This window comes from Pelodiscus sinensis, chromosome 6 (genome assembly GCF_052426305.1).
Source record: "Pelodiscus sinensis isolate ZL-2025 chromosome 6, ASM5242630v1, whole genome shotgun sequence".
Lineage (NCBI taxonomy): Eukaryota > Metazoa > Chordata > Testudines > Trionychidae > Pelodiscus > Pelodiscus sinensis.
In genome coordinates, this window is record NC_143057.1 from 61,491,280 (window position 1) to 61,513,339 (window position 22,060).

The 22,060-nt window shown below is 44.0% G+C and overlaps 1 protein-coding gene and 1 long non-coding RNA gene across 5 annotated transcripts in view; one reads left to right on the forward strand and one right to left on the reverse strand.

Moving 5' to 3' along the window:
* MCC (MCC regulator of Wnt signaling pathway) overlaps positions 1-22,060 on the forward strand; it is a 400,040-nt gene that overhangs the window by 148,426 nt on the left and 229,554 nt on the right. The window lies entirely within an intron of this gene.
* LOC149524156 (uncharacterized) lies at positions 18,287-20,774 on the reverse strand. Of its 2 annotated transcripts, XR_016349893.1 has the most exons (4): positions 20,372-20,774; positions 19,865-19,992; positions 18,643-18,769; positions 18,287-18,422 (listed from the first exon to the last, which is right to left on the reverse strand). It is a non-coding gene; the product is annotated as an uncharacterized LOC149524156 (long non-coding RNA). The 2 variants fall into 2 exon arrangements; XR_016349892.1 differs by lacking the exon at positions 20,372-20,774 and having other exon boundaries at positions 19,865-20,074.

The following is a 22,060-nucleotide window of genomic DNA, read 5'->3' on the forward strand; positions in this document are numbered from 1 at the left end:
CAAATTCTACAGCTTCTCACTTTATTTTAGTTTGCCTCATAGTGCACTTTCAAGAGCACACATCAGAACTCAGAAGACTGATAACCTTTTAAGGATAATTAATTCTTAAGAAATGCTGCAGGAAATCTTTCACCTTAAAGAGGCATTACATTTTTTAATTGAACCTTAAGGTAAAGCAACATCAAAACTTTGTTTTCTTTGACCAGTGTAAATATAAGATTTATTGGAAAAAGTACCTGCCTGGTTGACATTGGAGAAGGAAATCTTTTCTTACAGTTAATGCATTCACAAAATAGTTCAAAAACTGTTTTTATTTTGGGATTACTTCTGCAATGCTATTTAGATCAGTTGGTCAGTTATTGACCACATAAGTATTGGTTCCACAAGTTTTTATTGTATATTTGTGGGGTATTTGTTTTTCTGTGAGGGGCTTATTCAGGTTTTTGCTTTTAGGGATAATTTAATTTAGAATAAAACATCCTTCCTCTTCTTCCTTATTCTCTACCCCTTTTTGAATTTCTCCTCCTCCTCCTCCTCCTTTCCTTTTCCTCCTGATCCCCTAAAGAGAATGTATTGGACCTTTGTTCTCTTATGTTGTGATTTATGCTTGTGAACAGCAATTTTGTGTAAATGCCACAGAAGTTAAGTGAATTTTCTTTGTATTTTCATAACTGATGCACTTTGTTTCAATCCCTGGTTTCATTATTATTTCTCATTTTGTCTATTTTAGTGTAGCACTAATGTACTGTTGCCTTGCCACTAACCTCTGTGGGTATGCAGGTGTAAGGTGGCTCACTGTGTGGTCCTGGGCAAGTATCTCACAGTATTTCTGCTTCAGTTTGTCCACCTGTATAAACAGAGTTGTGAACATTAATTGGCTAATATTTGTACATTACTTTTCATAATGGAAATTACTCTGTAAACTCTTAGTCTGGTTGTCATTATTACTACCCACCATTTTTTAATCGTCTGCTGGTCATGGGGTGGGAAGGAAAGATTTAAATTCCAAGCATTTCCAGAACAAAAAGTGCAATGCCAGTTTTATATTAGGTTGATAGCCATCCTTCCTTTGAGTCTTCAATACATCCCATTGTGGATTGACTGTGATAGGGTACATTAATAACCAGGGCTTGCCGAGCGGCAGCGAGCCCCACTCGCCAGCCACGCAGTTCTGTGCTCTGCGCATGTGCAGATCACTCCACACGGGCTCTTCCGGGGTGTAATCTACTCGTCACGCACAAGTAGATTACACTGTTTGTCGAGCCCTGTTAATAACCATTTGATTCATTCCTTTTCCTGTCACTTCTCTGGCTAGTGGAAAGTGTCTCTTGCCATATTTTTCAGCTTCCTTGGCCAGGATAGACACTATGTCCTGGTCTGCGTTACATAGCGGTGTTAGGAAGAGGTGTGTGATCCCTGGCAAACAGCTGTGCTGGCAAAAAGGCCCTGTGTAGATGCACTTAGGCCACCAAAACAGTTTTTGTTGGTGTAGCTTATTTTTTTCAGTAGGCTGGTATTAGCAATGCGGGCAAAAGTGCAATATTATGGTTAGGGATGTGAATGAGGACCTGTGTATCTGTATCAGAGGCAAAGGGGAGAGAGAGGCGAGAATTGGTACGTGTGGGGAACTGGCTCCTGCAGAGCTGCCTGGCCCTCTTCCCCTGTGCTTCTGTCTCCCACAGAGACAGCAGTGCAGGGGGGCAGGCAAACAGGAGCCAGTGTGTGTGGGGAGCCGGCTTTTAACCCGGGTCACTGCACATGCTGCCTCCCACAGAGCCTCTTGCACCTCCCCCTTCCTGTTGCCTCTCTCAGAAGTAGCAGTGCGGGGAGGGCAGACGGGAGCTGGTGTTTGTGGGGAGCTGGCTTAAAACTGGATCCAACCTACCCCCGCATATAAATGTGTAATGGCTGAAAAATTCAGGGGTTACACGTTTACAAAAAGGTACACATTTTAACATCCCTAATCCCCAGTAGGGTGGCTACCATCAACTTTGAGAGTCATGAACTATAGGTAGCTATCCCACAATTCCTGCTGTCCCTTTGCATTCTGGGTTATGCTGCCAGTGCATCCTGGGACCATTACTGTGCTGTAGGTGGTTCTGGGTACATGTCATCGGTGTCCTATAATGAACCCTCCTCCCCCCGCCCTGGCTTGAAAGCAATGGCAAACAGTCTTTTTGTGCCTTTTTTCCCTGTCTATCTGTGCAGACACCATAGCAGGGTAAACATGGAACTCATCGTGGAACCTGTTCAGCAGAAAAGTATTATGGCGGTCATATTAACCATGCTGTATCTTATACTGAAGTATATTCAGAGTATCTCCGGGGTCCACTGGAATAAGGAAGAATCTCAGGAGGCCATGTTCATGCTCTTCTGTGAAGTACTTGAGTTGAGCAACTGGCAAATGCCACTGGCATTGGATCCCATGGACTCAGTGGAACATTGGTTCTGGTGCTGTCAGAAGCACAGACGGCTGAGGATGCAGTTATGGGATGGTCAGCAGTGGCTGCAAAACGTAAGGCCACTTTCACGGAAATTTTCAAATTGCTTCCTCCCCCCTCCTGAAGCGCAATACCAGAACGAGACCTGCTCTGACAGTGGAGAAGGGAGCGGCAGTAGCCCTGTGGAAGCTTGCGAGGCCAGACAGCTATTGGTCAGTTTGGAATCAATTTGGAGTGGGGGCTGTTGTGATCCAAGTAGCCAAGGCAATCTGAACCCTTTTCTTAGGGAGAGTAGTGACTCTGGGAAACATGCGAGACCTAGGGGAGTGCTTTGCTGTGATGGGGTTCGCTAACTGTGGTGGGAAGACAGAACACACGTCCCTATCTTAGCATGCAGCCACCTTGCCAAAGAGTACATAAACTACAAGGGGTACTTCTTCATGGTGCTGCAGAAGCTTGTGGATCATAAGGGCCATTTCACTGACATCGTCGTCGGGAATGATGGATGACTCATGCATTTTAGGACCTCCTGCCTCTTCAGAAAGCTGTAAACTGAAACTTTCTTCCCAGACTGGAAAAATAACATTATAAGTGTTGAAATGTCAATAGTGATCCTTGGAGGCCTAGGCTTCCCCTGGCTCTCATGGCTCAGGAAGCCATACACAGGCATCCTGGACCACTGTGAAGAGCAGTTCAGCTACAGGCTGAGCAAGTGCAGAGTAGTGGTAGAATGTGTTTTTGGGCATTTAAAGGGAAGGTTTTGCAGTCTGACTAGGTTTGACCTCAGGAAAGGCAATATTCCCATTGTGGTGGTAGCATGCTGTGTGCTCCATAATATTTGAGTTAAGGGGAAAGTTATATGGCAGGATGGTAGAGGGGCAAGCACAGTGCCTAGCCAATATTTTATAAGCAGCCATACATCAGGGCAATAAGGAGAGTACAGCAAATGGGGCTGTAAATCAGAGAGGCTTTGAAAAATAGCTTTTCATTCTTTTTTATTTTGTATTTGTCAAACATTAGAATTAAGAAAAAAACAAAATAAAGACTGGTAAGGAACAGGAATGAAAGGGTGCAGAGAAGGAAAAGTGACAATTTTATTTTCATATGCTAGGAATCTAAGATTTCTTAAAAGTCAGACCAAATATTTTCAAATTGTACGGGGTCTGTCTTCTCAGAAATATTACTTGTTGTTTAGCAGCCAGGTCAGCCTGATTACTGTTCAAGTCTAGAGGCAATCTGCTCTTCAATCTAAACAATGCTTTTTGGCTACAAGTCCTGTATTAGAGAACCATGCTTTCTGTGAGTTGGAGAGATTCCAAAATGATGGGATATATCCCAAAACAGAAGTTCTATCAAGTAATTTTAAGGAGGTCTCAATTTATCATATTAAACTTCCTGTTTACAAAAGGATTATACCCTAGGACAGTCCCAAAGTGAATAAACCCATTTGCTCTTGGGTTTGGGTGCCTGTATGTGAGGGGCAGCACATGGAGCCACTGCTGTACATGCCAGTTGCTTTCAGGAGTGGGCCTGCCTTGACTGTCTGGTTGCTCCCAGGGTGGGTGGTTGCTCTCAGGGTGGGTGGGACTTGAACCCACAGCCCTGCACTCCCCAGGCAAAGAGTGCTAGGAGTCTAAAGCAGACCTGGCATTCTGGTCACCTAAGGCAGTGGTTCCTAACTGCCGGTCCGCGGACTGGTGCTGGTCTGCGGTAGCTCTGGGGACCAGGGCTGGGATACACAACCCAGCATCTCCCCTCGCTCTGTGGCTGTTGGGAGAGGCATGTCTTGCCCTGCCTCTCAGCCAGCCAGCACCAGGCAGGGGCAGGGTCTCCTCCCAGATGCAGAAGAGTGCTTTGCTGTGTGGAGCTCTGCACAGCAGCCTAGACCAGCTATGACCCAGGCTGCAGCTCTCAGCTGGCGGCTGGGAGGCAGTGCAGGGCTAGGTGAGGGGGTTGGGGCAGGTTCTGGGGGCGGTGCTAGTGCTGGAGGGCTCTAAAGAGGTGGGGGCTCACTCTGGGGGGCTCTGGGAGCAAAGCTAACACTGGGGGGGGGGATGGGATCTAATATTGGGGACTGGGGGAGGCCCTGGGGGATGCACTGGTGTTCTGGAAGCAGGAGACTGGCATTGAGGGGCATCTGGCATTTTGTAAGGGGGGCTGGCACTGTAGGTCTTGGAGGGAGGCTGGCACTGGGGGGATTGGGTTCAGGGGACTCTGGGGCTACTGTGAACTAAACATAATTTTCTGTAGAATCAGCCTTAACTGTAGATCAGTTGTAGAGTTTTACAGTTTTGCAAGGCCTTTCCCCATTGGCTAGGATCTAAGTATATACACAGATCTTTGTTCTAGACCCGTGGTCACCAACAGGTCAATCGCGATCAACTGGTCAGTCGCGAGGCCTCGACCAGTCGATCACGAGGCGTCCTGTCCTCCCCGCCCCTGTTTCCCTCCCTCCCCTGAGAAGCCCCACTACCTACCTCCAGTGAAAATGGAGGTAGTGTATGCTTCCTGAGGATGGACAGAAGTCGTGCAGCTTAGCGCCAATTCCGGCGATTCTGGAAGTAGCGCTAGCTGCTCTGCCGGGTGTACTGCGGGAGGGAGCATCGGCTCCCTGCACCGCACGGGAGGGGTAAGTCAGCCCCGGCAGAGGCACGCACGGGCTTTCCTTGCGCCGGGGGGGTCGGCCCTGGGGCAGGCACGCGCTGGTTTCCCTCTGGGGGTGGGGGAATCCTGGGAGGAGGCAATACAGGGGACTCTCTGCCCCCACTGGCCCCCCACTCCCCAGCCACAGAACTCTGTCCCCACTCTCCTGTCCCCACTGGCACTTTGTCCCCTGCTGCAGAACCCTGTCCTCTGCCCTCCCAGCACCCTGCCCCCTCTCTCCTGCCCCCAGCCACAGAACTGTCCCCACAAATGTATAATTATAAATGCTTCATTTTAGATTTAAATAGCATGAATAAAAAACAGACCATTTATTTCATAACTATAAACACGTGATTTTAATTTTATACATTGTATAATTTAAAAATAAATTGTTTATCAGAGTGTGTAAGTAAGGGCTGGGGATAGCAAATGATGGACAGGAGGAGAATAGAGAAGGCGGGGCTTCAAGAAAGGGGCGGGGTGGTAGATCTTCGCCTGTTCGAAGATTTAAAAAGTGATCTTGGGTGTAAAAGGTTGGAGACCAATGTTCTAGACCTAGAGAAGGCTGGCTAAATTAGGGAAGGTCTTTGGGGCCAGGAGGTCATAACAAACTCTAGCTGGTTGGGTGAACCTATGAAGCTCTCTGCAAATCATCAATAATTGTTTAAAAAATACAGAAGGGAAAAATCTCAGAATATTGATTTCAAAGAATGTGGTTTAGCTTTTGATCTATTAAGCAAGTGATTTTTCCTCTTCTGTTTTTGAGAGGAAAGAACAACGGCTTCTTGCCTCGGACAGCTGGACTGACAAGTTCCCTTTTAATGTTAGGTCCATTGCATTGCAGTTTTAGAAGATGCAACACTGCTCCAGAATAACATTGCATTTTATCAAACATTTTCATGTGCTGAATTTAAACTGAAAAGGCTCTTAAGTATTACACGTCCAGCGTGTGTGTATCAGAGTTAAAGTAGAACTCTGTGGGATACAATTCTCTACAACTGATGTCCTCTCTGACAGATGACACAGACACCTGGAAAAGGCCAACCTTTTTGGCAGCCAGCTCCACAATCTCACGAGAGTAGACAGCTGGATCGCCTAAAATCTCTCTTGAGAAGCAGTGTCAGCCAACCCATTATCTCCATAGGAGGAGGAGCACACTAGCTGGTGTTACCTTGCTAGTAAAAAGAACTGTTAGGCTAGTGGCTAGTCTGGAATAGAAGAAGTAGAGGGAACTGGTTAGCTAGTGTAGTTTTTATGCACTATATGGTTTATATGGACATAAAAACTTCAGCACATAAATTGAAGGGGCAACAGTGGTTTAGAGAAGGAAAATTTTCCTTGGGTAAAAATAATGGAAATATTTTCCCCTTTAAGGCAGTCAATATTCCATAACTGTGTGTATATTACTCTTGTAACCATAATTACATCTGTTCTTATTTGGCTCTTAAAGGAAGATTGTTTAACAATTTATTTGAAATGAAGTTGCACGTTAATATTAATGTTTTTATGTGTGTGTTGTCTCGTTCTATATGACTCATGTTTCAATCTGCATTTTGCAGATTTCTATTTCAAGAATGGACAGCGCAGGATTTTCATGATAAAGGTTCTTTTCATAACAGGATGCCATTTTAATTGTTACTAAAAAAGAACTTAGGCTTTCTTTCTTAAAGGGTATGATCCTGAAAATGCTTATCGCAAGGAATAGTGCTCATGGTGGATGCACTCTTCCAATATCCATCTACATAATAGGTTCTCTCCGTGTGAATTGTCAGAATGAAATGTGCCTCCAAGTAGATAATGGAGATACTCAAAACATGAGCATGTATGCCTCTGGACTCCATTGGCCTCTTGGATATTGGCTTCCCTCGGTAGGCTTGAATATGCCATTTGGCTCCTCCTTTAAAAATATGCCATCATATTTCTGAAATGCTACTTACTTTGTGGCACCAAGGTAAGCTGTCACTTATAGTATTGTATGCAAATCTATAATCTTCTTCCTTCTTTCTAGGGAGGAATGAAATAGTTAACTATCTTCATATTTAAATTATCATGACTGAGCATCTGAGTTAACCCTTCTCTGAGATGAATGGGGCACTACACATTGATCTCCCACAGTTGTTGTTCCAGTCTCTCTGTAGACTACTCATCTCTCTACCTCAGTTAATTTAAAAAATATGAATTGAAAGCTTTTCTGCAACAGTAACAGCTAGAAACTTACTTTTTAAAACAACAAAAGACGTAAATCTGGAGAACAAGCAAGTAGCTTCAGACTGATGCTGGTATGCCATATGGGATCATACCATATGTTTGAGTCCTTGTGCTCTATTCCATGAATACTCTGTTGAAATTAGCATTGTCCTCTCTGTACAATATTGACTGTAGGATCAAGCTATTAAAGAGCTTTTCTAAGCTTCCCATTACCTATAATCCCCATACATTGTATTTTATGCATTTTTATAAGTTAGTTTAATTTTATTGGAAGTAGTAGTGCTGGACAAACTAAAGCAAATGCCATTTCAGAGAATCAATAAAGTCTACTTGCAGCATCTTTATAGTTCTAGCTGAAACGAGCATTCCACAACTCTTTTTAGCAACAAGTTAAAATGAAGGGATTTTGGGAATAATAGATATCTGAAGACATGAGTTAAAATGTAGCCAGCTGAAGAAAGCAAAGCAGAGGACAATATTCCATTCCTGGCGGAATATAGTATGAAATGCTTTTATTACTGTATAAGTCAGGAAGGTTCTGAATAGATTTTCTGCAACACAGGAAAAATGAGTTACATATACATTTGCAGAGGAAAATAGACCTCGATTGAGTGGGTTTAAAAAACAAACAAACAAAAAAAAACTGTGCCCAGCAAAGAAGCAGTAGCCTGTGGGTTGGAATTTCACTTATTGAGTAAAACTGTATCCTCTCCAGGGTCAGCTGTAACGTTTAATTTTTTGCCTCTGATACAGATTTTCTTCTCCTTGGCATGCTATTAAAAATGACAAAAAAATCTAAACAATAGATTTGTACCAATGGTACCGTTCAAGTATATGCAGTATCATTTGCACAATCGAATGATTCTGTTTATGTAACTTTGTGTCTCAGAGAATCCCTTGGTGCAACATAAATCTATTGTAATTTCATGGTGAAAATGTGGGCATCTGGCTTCCAGTTAAATGTGCTTGTGAAGAACCTTTGACTAAAGATAACTTTTTTTCTGAGGTACAACTCTCATAAACATTGATGGAAATTGTTAACCAAGGGTGGCTTCTGCTGATATTGGGGATGCAGTGTAATAACGTGAGCTTTGTATTTGTTTACTAAATACATTATTGTCTCTTTCTAGCCCTTAGCCCACTGTATTATTAGAATTGTTGTTAACTGCACTGTTGAGGCATGTGTTTGATTTTCCTTAAAAGCAGCAGAAAGGGTCTTTGTTGATTCAGTTATTACTGTAAATACTCAAGCGACCTTTCCTAATCTTCCTCTGATGATTGGTGGACAAGCAAAGTGGTGCTCTCAGTTAAACCAGACTAACTCTATTAACTGGATGTAGAATTTAGCCCAGTGTATGTTGTCAATCCATTCAGGTAATTCTACTACTTTAGTGTTTTTAATGGAATTTCTGGTTACTGTGACAGTAAGTGGAATTTTTAAAATAAAAATTAAAAAGAAATCTAACAGGGTCTACAAGTACAAGATTCTAGGCCATGGGAAAGTTCTTTTCTCTTTCAAAATGCTTATTGTAGTACAGTGGTAGAAATGTAGCTGTGTTAGTCTCTTGCAGCTGAAACAAAAAACAGGACTGTGTAGCACTTTAAAGACTAACAAGATGGTTTAATATGTGATGAGCTTTCGTGGGCCAGACCCACTTCCTCAGATCAAATAGTGGAAGAGTTGTGACAATTTTCTTCCACTATTTGATCTGAGGAATTGGGTCTGGCCCACGAAAGCTCATCACATATTAAACCATCTTGTTAGTCTTTAAAGTGCTACACAATCCCGTTTATTGTAGTACAGAGCACAGTGTTTTCATTCCTTCCCTATGAAGCATTTCTCACTCAACGCGTCACTATAAATACGGTTACCCTGAAAGAAAGGAAAAAGGAATTAGTTAGGAGGAGGATATCGTACCAGATTCTTCTGTTAGAGGAAAAAAAACTTCAGTTTGTTTTTTTTCTCATATATTCCATGTAGAATTACCAATATTTGGAATTGTGTGTGTATGAGAGTGGAACAAATATATCACTACCCCTTTTGATCTGAGGGGCTAGTCCAGGCCTGGGCAAAATATGGCCCACGAGCTAAATATGGCCCGCCAAGCCAACAGGCCTGGCCCGCGGACACAGCAGGGAGCCCCAGGCAGGCTTCTCCTGCTTGCCCCTCAGGCCCTCAGAAAAGTGGTTGCAGGGCTATTTCTCTTTCAAAACTGTGAGTCCGGAGGGGAGGGTTTCGTGAACTCTCCCTGCTCCCAGCATAATCCCATAGGCTGGTTTCTGGCCAGAAACCAGCCAGTTGGATCTGCCTGTTTGAATAACAGGCAGCAATCGAAGCACCACATCCCCCCTCTCCTCCGGCTGTTATTCACACAAGCACATGGCTGTGCAGGCACGGGGCAGGCAGGCAGAGAAATGTTTTAAGCTCTGCAAGCATTTAGCTCTGCAGGCTGGTTGGGCTGCTGGTAGTCAGTCTCCTGGTCAGAGCCTCCCTCTGGCACCCCAGACCCTCCCTTCCCCAACCCTCTGCTCCCCCCTACTCAACATCTCCACACCCTCTGCCCCCCTCTTACACCCATACCTCCTTCCAGATCTGGCACCCCAATTCCCTGCCCCAAATCTCAGTCCCCCCTGCACTCCAGTCCCCTGCCTTAGCTCACAATCCCTTCCTGCCCTAGATCACATCCCAAACCCCTGCAACCCAGTCCCCTGCCCTAGGTCACAACCACCTCCTTCATCCAAACTCTCTCCCAGACCCCAGTCTCCCTCCTGCTCCCCAATCCCTTACCCCAAGCTCCCTTCTGCACCCAACTTGCATCCCAGACCCCCTGCACCTCCTTCATTAATACCACAGGAGAGTGCAGCCCTCGACCACTTTCCAAAATTTTTGCGTGGCTCACCATCAAAAATTATTGCCCACCCTCGGGTTAGTCTAAATTTAGGTCCATAAGGGTGTTCCAGTTGAAAGTAAAAATTGATAGTCTGGTATTTTCTTTGAGCAGACTTATTTACGAGGCACGTGCAAAGCTGTGTTTCTCTGAACTCCTTTTGTTTGTTCTGGTTTCCTTCTGAGAAGTGTTTTAATTTACATCTCAAGCTTCCTTATACAACAACAGTTCCAAAAGCTTACTTTAGTTTATTCCAGGGTAACACTGTCTACAGGCTCCTGTCCTGCTTGGCTTTTCTTGCCTCTTTTCTCCTGCATTTCTGTGTTCTTGTCTGCGACCTCAGTATCTGCATTCTTTCACACTCCCACACATACCTGTCCAAAAGCTCCTGGGCTAGATTCATGTACTCCTTTTGTCTTTGGGCTTATGTTTCCACTTATGTGAAATGTGAACTCATACTTAAGTTATTCACCTCAATGGCATTTCGGCCAAACCGTAGCAAGGTTTTATGCAGCTCCTAATATTTTGCTGTTTGCTGTATCCCATTCAATATAAAATCATTCACCATTCCTGTTTCTTCAAGAAGTGTTTTCAGTGTCAAATGTTTGCTGGCTGAAGGCTGCATTGTTATAGATTCAAAAGATTTTAAGAATGCAAGACAAATGATTTGTGAGTGTTCATTGATTATCATTTAAGAAAATATCTTCTATTACCTTTGATGCCCTCCTATGTTTTTCCCCTCAAGTTCTCTCCATTCTAGATGCAGAATACTAATGAATGAGCAAATTTTGCAAAAGCTGAATTTCTAGTTGGTTCTTCTGAGAATATTTCAGTAGATGGCTTTGTATGGCGTATGGTAATGCAATTAGCCTGAGTGACTGAAAATGATCACAGATATGTTAGCTGTGTCATTTAAGGACTGACTAAACCTGAAAGGGGTCAGGTGTTCTTAAAGTTATAAAAATAGATTCCAAGCATTAGCAAGAGCATGTAACTGGATTCAGTAATGGAAGAAGGTAGAAATTGAACTATATATGGTCTAATCAACTGATGCCAGGTTAATTCTAGTTCTGTTACTGATTTCCTTTGTGGCTGTGAATAAATCATTTAAGCCGATCTATGCCAGTTTGCCCATGTTGTAAAATGGAAATAAATATAATTTTCCCTCTTTTTAAGAAGGGGAAATGTTGGCAGTGATGTTTGTCACTCAGTGTGCTCAGATTGAGGGCTTGTCAACCCTTGAAATACTACAGCAATGCATCTGTAGCACTTTCATGTATACTCTACCAAAGCCGATGGGAGGGGCTCCCCCATCAGGATAGGTAATCCACTTTTCTGAGAGCAATAGCTATGTTGACAGAAGAATTCTGCCTTCAGTGTTGTGCTGCCTACAGCAGGGGTTAGGTTAGCTTAACTACACTGCTCAGGGGTGTGGATTTTTCACATCTCAAGTGACATAATTAAGCTGACTTATGTTCTAGTATAGATCAGGTCTAATAGATTTCACCTCTTATCAGTAATAATTACAATATTTAGCTCTTGCATAGTGTTTTGTTCTCTGGGTATATAAATGTTAATGGCTGTTCTTAATATGCTAAGAGGTAGAGGCACTGCAAGTAACAATGTTGTGTAGTATTATACAGTACCATGCTAATTATTAATAATTTGGAAGAGGCAAGAATTTATTTATATTAAATTAACATATAGAGCCTAATTTTCAGTGGAGCCTTACGCCATTCTTCATTGGAGTGCTTGCTGGATTCAGTAATACAAGAGGGTAGAAATTGAACCATATATGGTCTAATTAACTGATGCCAGGTTGCTGTCACCTTTTGGACAGTTCATGCGCATACTGTAAACAAGATGTGTACATGTCATTGGATTTGCAGATGTCTTCTCAAATGTCTTTTAGCTTTCTCTTATACCTCATCTATAAAATGTAAGGAATATAGCTCTTGAATCAATGCTCTGCATACAGAACCAGTTCTCTCAAAACCCTTATTATCAACAAAGTAGTGTGGCTACAAGTGCCGTGTAATCATCTGTGCAATTCGCCTATTCAGTTTGAGCATCGGATGAATGCTGGGCAGAGCCTTCTTCTCTTGTGAACTTTTCAGATGCTGTCATTTGCCTTTTTTGTTTACCTTGAACAATATTGGAAGATGATCAGACTGTCATGTTTATTACTCTGCCTCATGCTGCTGCTCTTTCATTAAAAGATCCTTTCCCCTTTTCTATCCTGTTTAATTTGTCTTTAAACATTAGCATCCTGTTCCAGCTGCCGATAGGTGACACATTTTTGGAGATGCAGTGTTCTTATGTCTTTGGCTTACTCTCTTGCTGAGGGATGCTTCTTGTGCCTGCACACATTTTAAGAAAATATTAACACTGGATTTTTTTCAACACACCAATTACATTGCCTGGTGAGTTTAATAGAGTTGTGATTGGCTTTCAATTGGTCCATTTTCTGTTGAATTTTGACAGAAATAAAACTTTCCAAGAAAGTCATCTCTTTCACTGCTGGGAGCACTCTTGTGTGCTAGTCCCATCTTCCACCTTCTGTGCCAATCATATCTTATGCGAGAGTAGTCAGTTGAATACTTGCACTCCCACTCCCTTGCACTCCCTTGCTGCCTCAAGGGGGCGGAGAGCAGGAGCCAGTGCTGGGGGGAGCCGGCTTAAAAGCTGATTTTCCCCCCAGCATTGTCTCCGCTCTCCCCTTCTCCCACCGCTGCTGCCTCTATCGGAGGCAGCAGTGGAGGGAGGGCAGGGGAGGCTGCTCTGGCAACAGGTTCCAGCAGGAAGTTGGGATTGCCCATGGACAGTGGCTGATGCTGCAAAGCAGCCCCTCTCTGCAGCCAGGCGCCACCGGCAGTGGCTGCTATGGGCTGGGCAGACAACCTGTCTCAGTCCCAGCTCATGCCAAGACCAAATAGTGCTGCAGTTCTGCAATTTAAAATGCAGTAGGAGCTGGGGGGTAGGCTGCCCAGCTCCTACTGCCTTTTAAATTGCAAGAGGTGCAGCAGGGTTTGGACCCAGTGCTAGCAGATTCTGGGCTGGCTGCCTTGACTACTCAATTACTAAAATAACCTAATTTTAACATCCCTAGTACCAAGTTCACCACAGTCTTCTGCAGGGGACTTCTTAGGGCTTGTCTACCCTGGCACGCTCTGTTGCCAAAAAATGCACCTGATTTTAGAAGTTAAACAAAAATGCCTTAGGGCACAGTATCTAACACTTAGGAGGGATAAGCAATCCTAATATTTCACACACATAACCATGGTGCTGAAGTGTTGCATGAAAAGATACTTGAACAAATCCCAATGTTTAGAGAGTAGCATGAAGCTTGATGGCATAGGAGCTATAAACCAAATATTTTGTTCTACTCAGAGTGCTCACACGGTGGCATAAAGTTGCTTTCTAAAGACAGAATGTGCAAAACTCTGCCTGATTCTCACCAAATAACAAAAACCATAAAGTAGAGGAATCTGGGAAACCTAAAGAACAGGCCAAACACAGTGTGACAGTGAAATCACTGACAGTCTGGAGGTCCAAGACACATTCTACTCTACTGTCCAAAATGGGAATAGATGCCACATTGAATCAAGGTAGCAGAAATGATAAATTATTGAGGACATGATGAGGAAAAATTGAGTAAAATCCTGGGATACAGAGAGAAGAGCGGGGTGGGCAGAGGTATATTTTAGTTACCTCTCACAGAGCAGCCTCTCTCTTTCTCTACTTTAGCAATACTTAAAGACAGACATATAGCAGCTCTCCATATTTGGATAGAAAAAAGGTGTTTTTAAATGTTAGCATTAGCTAACTAAAATTACATAGGGTGTAATCCAAAATTCCTAGCACCATAAATACAACCCTGCCACCCTTGCCTTATCTCTGCTCCTGGTTTTTTTTTTTTTTCATGCTTCTCCTCCCAGAATTTGGGTCACTGGCAGTGTCTCCCCTACCACACTGTTCATGGGGCAGTTCACCCCCCCCCCCCGCCATGGGGCAACAACAGAAAAGTGAGGAGGAGGAGTTGTGCTAGTGCTCATAAGGGTTGAGGGAAGCCACTCTAAACTCTGCGATCTTTAGCTCTTCCCCTCTTGTGAAAATGGCTTAGGGCTTGTGTGGACTATAACAGAATTTAAAGAGAAGCTAGATAATTTCATGGAGGCTAGGTCCATAAAAGGCTATTAGCCAGGGGATAGAAATGGTGCCCCTGGCCTCTGTTTGTCAGAAGCTGGAGAAGGATGGCAGGAGACAAATTGCTTGATCATTGTCTTCGGTCCACCCTCTCTGGGGCACCTGGTGCTGGCCACTGTCGGCAGACAGGCTACTGGGCTAGATGGACCTTTGGTCTGACCCAGTACAGCCATTCTTATGGGGTATCTCAGAGTTTTTCCTGAAGCTCTGGTTGCTTAGCCCAATAGTGCAGGTAGCCTAACAGAGAGGGTCTCTCCTTCTCCCCTTCCCCCAACCTCTAGCTATTTACTCAAATGTAAACTGCAAACAGGCTTATTAAAAAATGTAAGCTTTAAGGTTCATCCTGATTCAACTTCATTTAGTAGACAGTGCTTCAAGCCAACTTTCTTCCATGCAAGTCAAGTGTGTGTGTGTGTGTGTGTCAGTGTCATTTAGCAAATTGTGTTGGACTTTTTTCCCTTCCTTCTGCTTTTCATGCAGAAGGTGGATGAGCTATCACCTAATATTGGATTATGTGCTTTCCAAATTGCTTATTTTTTAACAAAGTCATGGGAGGGGTAGAGCAATGAAGCAGAAGTGACACCTTCACACTGGGCTGGGAAATGATTTTTAATTGGGGGGGTCACTCTAAGATTTTGGGAAATGGTCAATGGGCTGCATTTCTACTGATGGGCTGCGGGGTCTGGGACAGAGTTGGGTGCAGAAGGAGGTGTGGAGTCTGAGAGGGAGTTTGGGTGAAGGAGGGGGTTGTGATCAGGGCAGAATCTTGTGGTGCAAGGTGCAGGTGAAGGTATGAGTGCAGGAGAGGATTCTGGACTGGGGGTGGGGCGTAGGAGGAGGTGCAGGGTCTGGGCAGGAGTTGTGACGTGGGGAAAGGGGTACAGAGGGTTTGTTGGTGGTCTGGGGAAGTTAGTTGGGCGGAAAAAAGGGGGTGGGTGCCAGAGGCAGGCTCTGGCTGGGAGGTGCTTACCTAGGCAACTCCCAGCCAGCAGCTCTGAAGGAACCTTAGTTGCAATCACAGTCAGCTCCTTTTGGCTCTGCTCTGAATGGGGTGGAAGGGAGCAGGCTTCATTGGGTGCCCCTGTCTTCAGCAAAATTTCTCAGCTCCCATTGGTCAGAAATTGACCAATTGAGCTGAGTGATTTTGCTGGGGGCTGGGACAGAGCGCAGAGCCACCCTCCTTACTCCCCAGTATCCAGAGCATAGAGTAGCCACCTTTAAAGCAGCTGCGGATTCACTGGGTGAAGCAGCCGTGGGCCAGATTCAGTGGCTTGGTGGGCCGGATCTGAGTCACTAGCCACCTCTTGCCCACCCCTGTCTTAACACATCCTCATATATTTTAGTACAACAAAGAGCATCTAATGCAATATAAGGGGATTATCAAAAGTCAGGAAACAAAAAACTATCTTTCTTGATGAATTATGAATTAAAATTTTGATTAAGCATAAGAACAAGGTACAAATACTTAACATTTTTTCTCAAAGTCTGTCACCCAAATGCAGTTTCTCACTTATTACATTTTCAATACTATTTAGGTTTTTGTATATATCATAAGAGGAATTAATTTATGAGCATTAAATGAAATTATTGTAGTATTAGCCCCCATGTTTAATTTACTTGATCACTTTTGTGTTTTCCTGTGTTGGAATGCTTCAGAAAATTGGAGGGGGGAAAGGGGGCTCACCTATATATGCCCCTCTTATTGTATAAAACATAGGAACCTCATGTAACAAGTATGCAGGAATTTGTGTTTGCTGGAGTAGAAAATCTACATGCAACTGAAGGCCTGTGGATCTACAAGGAACAAATAAAGTCCCAATCGTGTAACTCTCAAGCTCAAGGAAGATATTATGTCAGTGCAGTGGTAAGCTCTGCCTCCTCATTTCAAGGTTCTACTGCAGTCTGCCCTCCCCACCCAGAAAAAAAAAGTGATCTCAGAAAGCAAGAAAAAAATGAAACTTGCTACATTTCAGGTCAGTTAATTCCAAAACTCATGAAAGTATGCAATTAAAATCACACATTAAACGGAATAATAGCAACTTTACTGAAACATAGAATAAACTTCATTAAGTAAATTACAATAATGGATAATGAGTTACAGAAAGTGAAATAAAGCTATATCATTACGACAGCTGAAGCTAAATCACAGAGTTCAACAAATAGCAATAATCAAGCTTTGTTAAATCGTTTCACATTCTTATCACAAAATTGTGATTTAAGAGCTGAGGTAACCTAGATCCCAGTTGATCTTAAAATTTTAATGTTGCTATTTTCAAGCACCCATTTTGTGTTAATGTTCACACCATCCAAACAGCACCACGCAAGCAACCTCAACTTGCCCTCTTTGCTACATCTAATAATGTACACATACAGAAACATCTATAATTTTCAACAATTCACAGCACTCTTTGAGGCTAGGCCTCAAAAAGAGTTCTCACAAGACGCTACCTTTACACCAACAACTTTGATAGCTAACATTTTACAGAAATGTCTACATAATTTCCACAAGTTTCTACAGCTCACATTGTTCTTCATACCAGACCTCAAAAACAGTAATCACAAAACTGCCCTTTTACCCTAACATTGACTGCTAACATTTGAAATAAATTCCTACAAAAACTTTCCATAACATCATTCCATAAGCTTTCTTTAAAAATATGAAAAAACCTGAAAAACACCACTACCACCATTCAACTCAAGATGCCAACTGTCAAAAATACACTAACCCAAGAGCTGCAAAGTTAAAATTGAATACGTGGCATAGTTTGGTTGGTGTGTCAATTAAAACAGAGTAAGTACTTAAAAGTTGCAAAGAGGGAAACCCTACCTCTTAATTTACTAGGTTTGTTTGATTTTACAAGTATAATAAGGAGCTTTAAAATATTAGCTGAGGCATTATCTGGAGTAAGAGTTAACAACTTTTTCAATTTTAAATGATCTTAGAGGTTTTTTTGATGGTAGAACACAAATACATCCCTTCTTTCCAGATAATCTTTGCACTGCTAGTGAGAGAGTGTTTTGTTTCATTTTTATTTAAATCAAGAATAGTGACAACAATAGATACAGCATTTGTATTTAGGATGTTTACTTCATAGAGTCACAATTGTTCCTCTGTACCTAGGAAAAACCAGTTAGTAAATACAGAAGTACAAATTATGTAGCTTGGCAACTAATATTTTAAATAACATTCAGAACACATTGTCTAAAAAGGGATTTATTTAATCTAAAACCAGCTAGTCAACTAAAACCAGCTAGTCATCTAGACAAAACATGCATTTTAAATGTTGCTACTTATCAAGGTGAAATCAACATTTAAATGGAAATTCTTTAGTTCCATTGATTATTTTAATTGGCTTCCTCAAAATAGGTAGGAATTTAGTTTAATTCTATATCACATAACTAGCACTGCTGAATATTAAAAGAGGAGTTTATTAAGGTCCTGAGAGAAGGAAGTAGTATAAATAAGTAGCACAAGGGCAACGTAGGTGGTTCAACCTCTTGAGGTTGGCCACAAGAAATCTTGCTGCTTTCTTACATCCTTTCCAGATAGTTCTTGAGCTTGGAACAAGTTGTTGTAGCCAACAAACTAAGAATGTCGAAGTGACTTGTTTACTAAACATAATGCCTAGATTCCTAAATAACTATCAAAATGGCTATTAAGAAATGATAACAGTTAATTTTCATACCTTAAACTCAAAAGCCCCCATCTTGTATTTTCCCAGAATGTGAATGTATGAACCACAAAGCATGCTACAAAGGCTGAATGCTGTTTTCTTGGGAGGATACACATGCTATTTATATAAAATGTATTATCTGTGTACTCTCATTACAAAAGCAGTTAGAGAAAAAACCAAAAGGAAGCAGCAGTAAACTGTTGAATCATTGGTGTCATAGTTCACTAAAAATTCTTTTTTACGATGACTAATAAATTGATTGAGATACTACTGCTTTTAAAAAACTTGTAATAGATGAGAGTAGTCATTCTATTACATTTATCCTTTCAGTGCTTTCTGGTGCAATAGTGATGGAAATAAACCTGCAGAGAACAAAAAAAAAAAAAAATTAAATGCAATCTTTATTATGAAGTTCAAAAGGAATAATTAATATTGCTTTAGTGAACAAAAATAGTTCAACTTTTATTTCCTGTGAGAGATTATTGTATGATTGAATAAATCATACAATAAAGTATTCCATAATTACAGGGATTTCCAAATGCTATTTGCTTTCAGTATGTGGTTCCCCTTTGCTTTTCATACCTCCTTAAAAATAGTTCTTCCTTATTCATTGGGGGCTTGCTTCTTCTCAAGTTGTCCCTACGGCTGGAAACAGTATACAAGAGCTTTAGCAAAACTCTAAAGAAGGTCGAAATTCTGAAAACAAAACCTAGAAACAAATTATTAAAAGCAGCACCAAATTAATTTAAAAATCAAATGACAAAAATATAGTATAAAGACTAAATTAGTCTAATCAAGTCAAGAATTTTCAAATTAAATGAAATACGTATGAGCTGGGAAATGTAAAACTTGAACAAAAGCAATCACCTCTGATACAAAAACCACAAGAAACATAAAAAGTAATAAAAAAAAAAAGCCATACCTTTTAAAAGTCAAGATACCAGAATTTTGCTATGACACCTCACATAGAAAATACTTCATACATTTTAGTACAGAACTCAACAAGAACACTTACAGCAGCATAAACAAAGTGACATATATTACAATATGAATGACAATTTACCGTAACTCATACTAAATTTACCAAACAAATCTCACTTTTTGAAAAGAAATGGAGTGCTCTGGTACTTCAACCATGAACAAATGTATTTGGGCATTACTGTTCATGGGAAAAACCAAGTTAGATAAAGGACTTGATAAACTGGATTTTCCCAAAAAGCGTATGCAAAAAAGAAATCTGTGTGTGCTTGAAGTGCCACATACAGACTAATAATTACACTTTTAGTAATTTTTGTTCAGAATTTAGAAACTCTTGTGGAAGATATCTCTTGGAACAAACTGGGCTGTCAGGAACAGAGCGGTCAAGCCTTCCGTGATTGACAGCACTATAAAGAGATGATTACAAATGAATCAGGCTACTCAAGATGCCAGCTCACAGGACTAGCCAAATGACTAAAAGATGGAGAAATTAGCACACAATCCCTCCTTACAGGGCTGTCCAGCTGACCAGACTGCCAACAGGCCATGATGCCGAAAGGGCAAGAGGGCAGAGACCTGACCCTGAGTTACAGGGAGGTCACGCTGCTCGGAGTTCCAAGGAGCTCAGTATCCCCCGTAAGCGACAGGATGGTGACTTGGGCCCTAATTGCAGGGGAGTCCTTCTCGCTGGCCGGTTAGAGGAGCATGAGGCCAAGCGGCCAAGAGAGCACGGACCTGAAACCCAGTTACAGGGTGGTCCCGCTGCTCAAGGTGTGAAAGAGCTCCGTAGCCCCTGTGACCCGAGCTTTAATTGTGGGGTGCTCACTCTGTCCACAGTCCCTGTCCTTCTCCTCTGCCTTCCGTGACTTGCTTCCTTTCCTCCTGTTTGCTTGCCGGCTCCTAGAGGCTTCCTTCTTCTCCTCCTCCTCTTCCTCTTCGTCTTCCTCGGTGGTGCTGCAAACGGAGGGAGGGAGAGAGTGAGAGGAGATATAAAGGCGGCCCGAGGACAGAGCTGAGGCCCCGCCCCGCCCCGAACGCAAACGGAGCCCGAGCGAGCGAGGCGGAGCGGCTTTCCTCCGCCTGCCCAGCCTTCCCCGGCTGACCATGCTGCCACCAAAATCCTGTTTCTAAGCCAGCATCTCCCTCAACATTGCCCCTCAACACTTAGTGCACACCGCAGGTCACGATTCTTAACACAACGGCATCAAGAGTTAGACGATTAAGGGCAGTGGGAAATTACTTGACACCACTGACTTTGTGTGCCCGACAGCGGTACCGGGTTCTGATCCGTCGTCTTTCAAACAAGCAGGGGAACCTCTCTTTGGGAACTTACCAGCAACTGCTGCACGATGTCTTGTCCCCGGCAGGGAAGCGGGGTAGACGCTGCGGAATTCCAGATGAGCCGGCAAGGCGGTGCGAGGGGCCGGGACTCTGGACAGAGTTGCTCGGGTAGAGTTGTGAGGGGCGGGGGCACGAGGAATAGTGACTGATGAGGCTTGTGCCCTGCTTACAGGGCCCTCGTTCGGACCAGCGGGCTACGGCAGCGGAATGTCAAGCGACTAACGGGCAGGGGCTCGAACCCTGGTTACAGGGAGACCACGCTGCCCACGTTACCAAAAAGGCCCCTGCGCCCGCCTCCGTAGGTCAAGGAGGGAGGCAGCCTAGACCCTGAGTTACAGGGTGGCCAGTCTTAAGTCACCAGCTAAAGGCGCATGGACGCCGAATGAGAAGGGGCAGAGACCTTGCCCTCAGTTACAGGGTGGCCAGTCTTAAGTCACCAGCTAAAGGCGCATGGACGCCGAATGAGGAGGGGCAGAGACCTTGCCCTCAGTTACAGGGTGGCCAGTCTTAAGTCACCAGCTAAAGGCGCATGGACGCCGAATGAGGAGGGGCAGAGACCTTGTCCTCAGTTACAGGGAGGTCTCGCTGGTCCAGGCAGCCAAAGCCTCAGTGTGCCCCACAGAAAAAGCGGTGGGGGGGGGGGGGAGGCAGGCAGGGAGGAGGGAGCTCGTGACGTGTGCACCGTACTTACGGGGCTGTCACGCCGGCTAGACTGCCAACAGAGACCCGAGCCCTCGTTACAGGGAGGTCTCAGTGCTCAGGGTTCCAAAGAGCTCGATGTCCCCCCAGGAGCCGCGGCCACGGGACTTGCACCCTCATTACAGGGGAGTCCTTTTCGCTAGTCAGCCACGAGCGCATAATAGCAGGAGGCCAAAAGGGCCGACCAGAGCCCTCGCTTACAGGGTGGTCAAAGAGTTCAAGCTACCAGAAAGTTGAATGAGCCTCAGCACTCAGGGACAAGCGACATGCACCCTCATTACAGGGCAGTCGCTCTCACTTGGCAGTCACTAGAGCGTCACAGTATGGAGGCCGCAAGGGCCGACCTGAACCCTCGGTACAGGGAGGTCACACAGTTCAAAGATCCTTCCCCCGCAGAAGCAAGGGGCTGGAGAAGCTCTCTGGTTACAGCCGGATACGAAAGCATTATTGTGAGCGCCAAAAGGGGAGAGACCGGAACCTTGCTTACAGGGTGGTCAGCCAGGCCACGGTGGAAAACGGGCTCTAAGCCCTCGCTACTGGCGACCCACACCCCGCTTACAGGGAGGGTCACGCGGGCTGGACTGCCAACAGCCCACCAAGCCAAAAGGGCAAGGGAGCAGAGACCTGAACCCAAGTTACAGGCAGGCCACGGGATCAGCGGCACCAAAGTTAGTCCTAATCCCGTCTCAACCAGAGGGATTCCACCTGCACCTCAATTAGAGGGCGGCCCGTTCAGACCGGCTGCTTCCTGGGGCCTAGTGCCAAGGACCTAAAGGGCAGAGGCCTCATCCCGAATTACCGGTAGGCCACGCTGCCCAGGAGTCCAGAGAGCTCAGTCTGTCCCCACAAAGGAGAGAGAGAGAGGGAGGCTCGAGACATGAACCCTCCTTACAGGGCTGTCCAGCTGACCAGACTGCCAACAGGCCATGATGCCGAAAGGGCAAGAGGGCAGAGACCTGACCCTGAGTTACAGGGAGGTCAC